The sequence below is a fragment of the Lemur catta genome, chromosome 24 (genome assembly GCF_020740605.2).
Source record: "Lemur catta isolate mLemCat1 chromosome 24, mLemCat1.pri, whole genome shotgun sequence".
Classification (NCBI taxonomy): domain Eukaryota; kingdom Metazoa; phylum Chordata; class Mammalia; order Primates; family Lemuridae; genus Lemur; species Lemur catta.
In genome coordinates, this window is record NC_059151.1 from 14,870,754 (window position 1) to 14,881,260 (window position 10,507).

The window sequence follows — 10,507 nt, forward strand, 5'->3', positions numbered from 1 at the left end:
TTCCTTCCTTCCACAATTTCTAACCTATAATGATTTACTCCCCTCAACTTTTACAAATCCCAATCCTGTACATCCTTCCTTTTGTTATTACATTTGTTTTCTATTATGGCCTTGAGGAGGTCCATTTCTTTATAGTATTTTTGTCTGCATTCTGAGGATGAGGAGGTATACTAAAAAATATGTAGAAGAGAAAAGTTTTTAAAATCGTAACTTGCCTCTGTAAGGCCACAGTTCTCCAATGACGGAAAGGAAGGTTTCAGAGGAGCATCAGGTGATGGAAAGGAAGGATGTGAAAAGCCCTGAACTTTGGCTGATGTTGTAGGAAAGGATTCAAGCACATCTTCATTTGGATGATCACAGATCTTGTCCTCAAACACGATTCCATCATCTGTTCTCACAGTACAATATTTTGCTTCTACTACAGTAAAAAGGAAGTAAAGAATATATGAAAATATTTGTAATGAACAATCAGTGAATAACACAAGAATAGGTTATCTTCAAATAGCTTACAGTTTTTCCTGGATCTCTGAGAAGCAGTAATTAAGTTTGTTAAGCTTCGTTGTGGAACACCCTAGAACAAAAAACAATAGCTTTAAGAATAAAAAGTATCAAACTGGTAAAATAATTATAACATTGACCATTACTATATGATCTAACACAAAGAAAAGAGGATTTGGAGTCACTTGGATGTAGATTCAACCCTCAATTCTGTCATTTACTAATCTACATCTTCTCATGGGGTGAAGATTATGAAAAGATGATACAAATGTCCTCAAAATGTTACTCCCTTTACCCATACTTGATTCTTCTACAAATACTATAATATCCATTAGATTATATTCTTAACCAAAACAGCCTAGGACAAAAATGTACCTGGTCAGCTTAAAGGATTATTAAAATAACTATCATTAAGATACTTAATCAATTTTGAGTTATATTGTGAGATGTGTTTGTATGATTCACATTTGGACAAATTATCTCTTGCCGGAGAAAATGTTCGAGTTTGGTTTTTAATAATAACTTATTTTAATGGGTTGGCTTTGCAAATAGTATAAATCGCTTCTATTATGTTTGTCAAAATGCTAAAGATAAATTATTGTATAGATTCAGGTTCTCCCAAGAAAGAGAGAAAAAGGAAAAATAAACCCCGTGAGGCAATGATTGTTGAATGAAAGCCACAAGGAGCTACTTAATAAAAAGCTTTAACTAAATACGATGACGATGAAGACAGACAGGCACTGAAAGGATAGACAACTGAGGAAAAGTATTCTGCAAGGAGAACTTTAGGCTGGGGTAAATCATTTTTAAAAGGTGGAGGAGGAAGAAGAAACAAACAAAAAGAGACAGGACCGCTCAATCAAGTATGTGCTGAAACCATGGCAGAAAGAGAAAATAGTCTGTATGATAAGGTACATGGAGAAATACATATACATATATAGATAGATACAAACAGATAACAGATTTTAATTCAGAGTATATCCATAATAAAACTTCTTAGTATTTACAATTCATTTTTGTATATATTTCTGTAGTAAAGAATTTAATTTTCACTCTGGCTGGCTGGAGAGGCGGCCGGCAGCGGGGCTGGCTGAGGCGGCGGCGGCGCGACTGGGATGGGACCGGCTCTGGGGCGCAGGAGCCGCGGCGGCGGTGGCGGCGGCGGGGGCCGCGCAACTCGGGCCAAGCGCGGGGCGGCGGGCGAGGGCGCGGGGCGCGGAGCTCCGGCGGCCCCCGGCTCCCCGCCCGCGCACGGCCGAGCCCAGGAGAGCGCGCAGAGGCGCAGCCGAGGAAGCCCCGCCAGAGCCCGCGCCGGTGTCTGGGGAGGAGCAGCCGGGAGCGAGCCGGGCCGGGCGCCCGGGCGTAGCCGCCGGGGCTGCTCCCGGGAGCCGCGGGCCGGGTCGGGCGCGCGAGAGGACCAGCCCCGTTCTGCGCCCACCGCGCGCCGAGGACCGTGCCGCCCCCGGGCCGGGGCCGCCGCTCGGGCTCCTGCTTGCGCTGACCGCGCTCCGGTGCCCGGGTATCGCCTCCCCTGACCCCATCCCCGACCCCGGCCGCCGCGCACAAAGTTGGCTCCCAGCGGGCGTCTGCCTCCTCCTCAAGTCCGTGGCAGCTTGCGTCTCCTGGACTCGGATAGATCTGGGGGGACCCTGGGAACCCAGGAGCCCTCTGCCCAAGTTTGCCTTTTGCCCAGTGCGGGAGCCCGCCTGCCTTCACCCCCAAACCCCAAGCTTCCCTGCGGACCCTTTCCGGGCGCACGGGGCAGCAGACGGGATGCGCTCAGCCTCTCCAGGAGGGTGGGGACGCGCCTCCAGGCATCTAGCCCCCTCCCCGCCCCGCCCCACCTTGGGGCAGCATCCTCAGGCCCTGGTTCCTGCGGGGTTTTGCCCTGGTAGGGTGTTGGTGGACCCCTTTTCCCGCTCCTAGCTGCCCACGGTCGCATAGTTGTGCGCTCCCGGGACACCTGCGGGGCCCCAGCCTTGAGGTCCTCTCAGCCGGCGCTGTGTACCTTGGCAGCAGCCCTTCCCTGTGCCCCGCGGCCCGCCCCTGCTTTCCCGAGGCCTCTCCTCCAAGGTTTCCCCTCCCCAATGGCCTTTCCTTGGCCAAAGTGGGGCCCCTCTGCTCGCCCATTGGAAACACAGACTGCCCCAGCGTCCTGACCCCGAAGCGAGCGGGAGAGGATAGCGGTGGCCAGGCGGTGATGCCCAGAGCCACTGCCTGGGTACCAGGGAGCTGGACTCCCTCCTCACACCAGCGCAGCTGTCGCCAAACCTAGCCAGTGGGGAAATCAAAATAGTCTGGTATGTTCTGTCTCCAGTGGAGTTTGGGAGCTTTCTACCACCTTGATGTGGCTACATGTTGGTTCTAGAAGAAGCTCATCCTAAAATGACAGTTCCTCCCCTCCCCCCGACCCCAAGCAGTGGAGAAAATACTAAAGGCTCGGATGAACCGGGCACAGTCAGGAGCAGCATTCATGTGCATTTGAGATCTCCGTTCTGCAAACCTTTCAAAATCAGGACCCATGATTTGGGGACCAGGTAGCTTTTGCTTTAGAAGATCTCTCCTCATTTCTTTTTTTTTTTTTTTTCTTTTGAGACAGAGTCTCACTCTGTTGCCCGGACTAGAGTGAGTGCCGTGGCATCAGCCTAGCTCACAGCAACCTCAAACTCCTGGGCTTAAGCGATCTTTCTGCCTCAGCCTCCCGTGTAGCTGGGACTACAGGCATGCGCCACCATGCCCAGCTAATTTTTTCTATATATATTTTTAGCTGTCCAGATAATTTCTTTCTATTTTTAGTAGAGACGGGGTCTCGCTCTTGCTCAGGCTGGTCTCGAACTCCTGACCTCGAGCAATCCACCCGCCTCAGCTTCCCAGAGTGCTAGGATTACAGGCGTGAGCCACCTCGCCCAGCCTCTCCCCATTTCTTTAAGAAACCACACAGACAGGTAGAATGCAGTAGAAAAATAAAACTTTAACTTTTCCGCTTTAACTATCTTGGTAAGGTTGCAGTTAGGAGCGAACCTTGCATGTCAACTTGATGTGTGATGTATTTGCATGGAAAGAAGTAAGTATTCCTTTGAGATGCCCTTAAGTGACCCTAAATATTCAACAAAACCTTTGGCTTGGAGAGGAAAAAAAAGAATTTAATTTCATTACCATAAAATAATACATTAAATTATTGAAACATGGTCATCTTCCACTACCTGGAAGCTATGACATTATTACTACAGAGATAAAAAATCAGAAACAGAAATATTCCATCAATTTTGTACTTGGAGAAAAAACTAGTAATCTGAATTTTAAAGATTAATGTATAGTTTTAAAAGATATTTTTAACAGAACTTGTGTTGAAGATAACAAAAACTTAAGGAACTTTAATCTAAAAATCCTAATCTAAACTTCTAGTTGGAGAATACTAGAAAATAAGTCCCTTTCCTATTTATATGTTTCTAATTTATTCCTTTTTATGACATATTTTCTCATAATAACTGTCCTGAAGTTATACATTCTAATTATTAAAAGGGAACATAAATTTAAAATATATTTTAGAAATTTAGTAGATTCAATTATTAATTATATTATGAATAGTATATTACTTCTAAGATTCCTTTATAATATTAATATTCTAACATTTTATTTCACTAAAATTCATTTATCTATTCATTTATTCACATCCAAAAAATATTAAAATGCTTCTTACATGCAAGATTGCATTCTACATACTCCAATACACACACAAATACGTTTCCTAACTTCTAGTAGCTCATAGTAATATAGAAGTTATAAAATTATTATTGAAATAACTAGGAAAAACATGAAGTGGATATAGGTTAGATGGCTGACTAGAGACATCAGAAGCCAGATCATCTCAAAAAGAAAAGAAAGTTTCAGGTGAAATCAAAGCCCAGGTGATCCATCTTTTGTTCCTGCCCCCATCTCAGGGGGGAGCAGGGTCCAAGCAACCCTGGGAGCTACACGACCCCTCCCAAAGCTTAAGGCATTTGTATACCCTACCTGGGGGACCAGAGCCTACCATGGGCACAATAGATTAGCTCAGTAACTGGCTCCTCCACACAAACTAAAATCAATGACAGCAGAAACAACACCATAGCTAAACACAGTGCCTTCCTTCTCAAGCCATTAGGGAGCAGTGGATTCATACGCACAAGTACAGTCCACCAGCTTGGAGCTTAAGCTGGGGGACCAAACTCCCTACACTCCATTGGGAAGAGGTGAAGACAACAAGTCAGAGGTAACACAGGTGGTTCATCAAACTTATATAGAATGGTTTTCTGTGACCAATTTTCTATTAGAAACATAAAATGACGATAGGGAAGTCACTGCTAAATTTTAAGAGAAAATACTATACAAAATTAGATTCAGAGTAATAAAATTAATTTCACATGAAACCACTTTACCTTGGTGTTGACACTGAAGTCTTCACCATATGGTGTAGGTCGTAAATCATCAATACCCATGTTGCTGGAAATCATTTAGAGCAAAAATGTACAACAAAAAAAGTGAGTTCATCTCCTTAAAATAAAAACATCTGCAGGGTTATATCCCAATGCACCCACCCAGAAACAATAAAACAAGGTGAAAGGTCAGTTATGTATATACTAAATGATGTTTCTTGATATAATTATTAATAAAATTTGGTCTCTGTTTTAAGAAATATTCCAGTTATTTTACTTCTGTCTTCACCTCTCACAATCTATGAAATAGTCAATGAAGACTTACTGTTAGTTTCATAACAAATATTGACAGCCAATATATTGGCAAAGCCTGAGTATAATATGTCTTCACAAATTGTCTATTCACCTAATGACTGGCATAACTTCTCTTACCTGAACTGGAACACAGAGGTAGAAAACAAGGTAGAAAAATATGCTGTCCTTTCTCCATTACATATCTCTGTTTCAAAGACTAATCTGTATCACTCAGAAAATTGGCAGTCTTGCTTCTACAGGAAGGAAAGCACCTAAGAAGGCCCTATTACTTCCCTTTACTCTATAAACCATACAGGGATTCCCCTGAAACATTTAAAATGTTTGAAAGATAAATGTACAAAAGTCAAAGAAAAATTTATATGTTGTTATTAGGGATATTCTTTCAAGAAAGAGTACAAAATAAAAAATTGTAATTTCCAATTATTTTGCCTATATAGGTCCAGCCTTATGCAGTTCTATATAAACTAGCAAACCCTTAAAAAACCTTAATAGGCACTCAGATACTCAAGAAGAGAGACTGCTGGAAAAAAAGAATCCCGGTAGTCATACTTCTATTTCCCAAAGTACTATCTAAGTATCTTCCTTCCTATGGGCTCCTGATTCCAGATCCCTCTTCTACAGGGCTCCATGGCAGTCTCCACCCTTTCGATCTTCAGTCTAATAAAGCACAGGTTCCTGAAGAAATAGGCTCAAATGACCAAGAGCAGGAACCCTCTATTTCCCCCCTCCTGATAAGCAGACTAAAGGGAGTCTCAGTCATCCTCTCCCAGGATAGGCATGTTACCAGCTACCCCAGCTCCATGACTGATTTCCCAGCAAATCTTACCCCTGCTGTACTCTACATGTACATGGGAAGGACATCAGTGAAAGGGGAAAAAAGGCAGAGGTGAGGGGACACATGCCATGGGCCACAGATCTATGTAATTCAGCAACCTCTACCCCCCTAGTACTCAAGGGGCTGTAAGCCACCCCTGTGTAGGTTGGAGTGGAAGCAAACAATACCACATTCCTATCTGCTATAGAGACTTGTCCCAGTGGCTCATATTCTTTTAACATCTTTTGACAGAAACTTCAAGTTTGCCAGTTCCTTCAATTAAACAAACAAAAAAGCAGCAACCTGTTCAGAACTCCCTTGAAGCCTCTATTTTAATGTGCCTTGCTAGATAAATCCCAACATCCTTACTCATTCATTCATATGATTTGTCTTTATCAAACTTGTCAGAAGCCCCAATATTCTGATCTCTTTTCTTAAACCTGTATTTCTCTCCAACCCAGCATTGTTTTTCTTCAAACTTGGCCTTACACTGCTAATTCCACCCTTATCCACTGCCACTGGGTTCAGCAGTTAATTCCTTTCTTATTCTCTTCCACTGGGTTCACTAGACCCACTCCTCCATCCCTTTCTATTATTAAAACACTCACCCACAAGATGATAAAGATGGAAGAATACTGGGCTTTGAATGAAGAAAGATAAGTTCAAATCTCATTTCTACCATTTACTATATCCAAATAAATCACTTAAATATCTTTGGGTTTCAATCTTTTGTTATTTAGCAAAGTAAAGAGTTTCAGGTGTGCTATCTGAACAACTACTTGACCAGGATGTTAAACACAGATAAAAGTACCAGAGGATATTTTTATTAATCTCTAAGATTCCTTAAAACCCTGAATTTCTCTGTGCTTTGGATTCTCTGTGTGGAAAAATGGGGAATATTTAACTGGCAGAAATGAAAAAAAAACAATAAAAAAACAAGAAATGCAAAGTAGAAAGCAAAAAAAAAAAATTAAGACAAAATTATAGAAAATCACGGAAGAACAAAAAAGACTCTAGAAAAAAAATAATAAAGGTTCATTGGATTAGGCAGGGATACCAGCCTAATGGGAAAACCAAAGGGGGAAGTCAATTAGAAAAATCAATTAGAAACAACTTCTAAATAGACACTAAGTACAATTAACATAACATGCCCTATATGTAGATATCCTTCACTAACAGTAAAATAATTCCTCTCTAGGACTTGACTGGTCTTGCTTATGTAAAACCTATGGTCCTATGGCCACAGTGAAGTGAGATCTGTCCTAAAACATTCGATGTTAAAAACAAGGACCACTGTAATTCTCAAATATGTCAGGACAAGCTCTTGGAATAACCAGACTTCTAAGAAAAACTCTTGATGAGAATTAACATATAACTAAATCTGACTTTCTGAATTGATCTTATTTGTACCTGTACCTTGATCCCAATACTGCACAGGTTTCTACTGATCTATGCTAAGGGGCAAGAAAACAGATTTGGGAGCCAGGCAGACTGATAATCAAACTATGGGATCATGGGGCAATTAATTAACTTCTTGGAACCACAGTTGCTTAATTAGTAAAAAGTAATAGCATGGATTCTTTGTGAAGCAGTTATGATGACTATAGATGATATAAAATGTTAAGCACATAATGTGGTGTGTAGCCCAGAATAGAACACTCAAATATTAAGTTATTTTCTCTGCATTCCCTTAGTTAACATACAGTTTTTAAAAATCTGCAAAGTCCTACCTGATTGTACGGTCTTCAGAAATTCCATCCACTATTAAAGAAAAAAAATAAAGTATTTTTAAATCAACAGTAGACAAATACAGAACATTAAAAGCATAGTAGAGCATGGTGTTATGTGCCTACAATCTCAGCTACTCGGGAGGCTGGAGCAAGAGAATCCTTTGAGGAGCCCAGGAATAAGACCAGCCTGAGCAACACAGCAAGACTCCACCTTCACAAAAAATAAATAAATAATGCACACTTCTGTACATGTTTTAGACTTTGTACCAAAGTAAGAAAAAGACTGATGCTTTGTTACAAGGTATTGTTTTGGGGTCATACCTGGGAACTATACCATTATTAATATTATGTGTACTACTAGTAGGCAATTAATGCATTAGTAACTCTTGCCTCCCCTCCTTTCATTTTTATCGAATGTAAGGAAGACTGGAATTTATCAAAATTTTGATACCTACAAGTGAACTGCTGTGTACGATAATCATAATCCCAACTGAAACCTACCAGAGTGACAGAAAATGGCCTTGCTAATACAATCAACATTACAAGAAGACAGTGTCAAACTTAAACAGCATGATTTCTGGACTAACACACTGGGAGCTATAAGAACAGAGTATAGAGCAGTCACCCTTGTTGCTATATGTTCTCACACCACAACAGCAATTATCAACACAAAAGACTTCTGTGACCAAATGTGGTGGTGGTGCAGGGGGTTCCCCATAAACAATCAAGCAATTCATTCTGCAGGAGACACCGCTGAGATTCCTCTGATTCAATTCCAACACTATCTCCGTGGAGATAGCTTCAGATCCCATGGGTTGAGGCTCAGTCCCCAAGGCTGGCTTTTTCACACACTGGTCACAAATATGGACCTCCAGAACTTCTGACTGATCACATTCAAGCCAAGTTTCCTGCAATCTCCTCTTTGCATTCCCCATTCCTAGAATGGCTCACAGAACTCAGGAAAACATGTTCCAAAAATTGTGGGTGAAGAGATGCATAGGACAAGGTATGGGGGAAGGGGTAGGGTGATTCCGTGATCTCCCAGGGCTGCCACCCTAGAAGAACTTCCACATATTCAGCTATCTGGAAGCTCTCTAAACTCAGTCCTTGGGTATTTATGAAAGCTTCATTACAGAGATATGACAAATTAAATCATGGGCCATTGAAGATCAAGTTATCTTCAGCCCCACTCTCCTCCCTGGAGGTTGGAGGTGGGGTGCAAGTCCCAATCCTCTAATCATGCCTTGGTCTTTGTGATGACCAGTCTCCATCCTGCAGCTACCTGGTAGATGCCAGCCATCAGTCAATCCTTCACACACAAAAAGACAGCACTTCGGAGAGTCTAAAAATTTTAGGAGTTGTATGCCAGGAAACCAAATAAAAGACCACATATATATTTCACAATATCACATTCCCTGTTTTGATTTCTGTGGTATCAGTTACCCATAGTCAATCATGGTTCCAAATTGTTAAGTGGAAAATTTTAGAAATGTGCAATGCAGCTGCCATTCATCATGCCATTCTAAGTAGCATGATGAAATCTTGAAACACCCCACTCCACCCTGTCTAGGACCTGACTCATTGGCTTGTCCAGCATATCTAAACTGGACGTGCCATCAACCCAATAGTCATTAGAATGCTCTGCTCCTGATATCCAGATATCAACATCATTGTGGCTCCCTGATCGGGATCATCCAAAGCAGGTATTTGTCTTTCTCATATATAGTCAGAAGGTCAATTGTAGCCTAAAACTGCTATGTTATTCGATGTAATTCACCTCATTATGTAGACACTGTACCATCTCACATCATCATTAGAAGATAAAGGGTGATTATGTACAAGGAGATCATTTGAGAGGCCACATTTCCATAACTTTTATGACTGTGTAGAGATATAATTGTTCTGTTTTATTGTTATTATTGTCAATCTTTTACTGTGCCTCATTTAGAAATTAAACGTTATGATACATGTATATTGTATGTGTATATATATCATATATATGTATATATACAGGAGAAATCATTATATATATAGGGTTTGGTGCTGTTCAGAGTTCCAAGCATTCATTGGGAGTCTTAGAACATATCCACAGATAAGGGTGGACTATAGTACATATTTTGCTATGTCACAACACAGCTTCTCCTGTTCAGTTTAGGATAAAACACCCCACTGAAGGAAAACTAGGGATGGGGGCATTATACTTTGAAGCAAGGCAAAACAGTAAACAGGCCAGGGACAAGGGTCCTTGAAAGACTTGTTGGCTGCAGTGGAAAAGAGCTCAAGAGAGATCAATGTACTTACTCTCACTAATCTTCTGAGGCAGATGCTGGTAAGTTTACTTACTTCTAGCTATTTCTCTGCCCTATGTATGTTGCAAGCAAGTCTCACATTCACCTGCCATTTTTATCTCTCATGGAAAGAACCACTGGATTGATCACTCCCTCAGGCAATAGCTTATCCACTCTGAACTGTATGTCATACTCAGAGGAAAGCTTCAGAATACTGGGGAGGTGATGGTAAGTTGTCAAGGAGTGCTCTCTGACATGAAAAAATATGTCTGTAGCTAAAACTATTAACTTGCTCAAGCTCCAAAAATGGGCCAACAGTTGTCCAACTCCATAGTGGGAGGAAAAGAAATGCTTTTTCACTTTACATAAAGCAAAACAGTGTGACTCTCTTGGCATTCCTCATGACTGGTAATCTAGTTTGTGAGCCTTGTTATAATTACATAGACC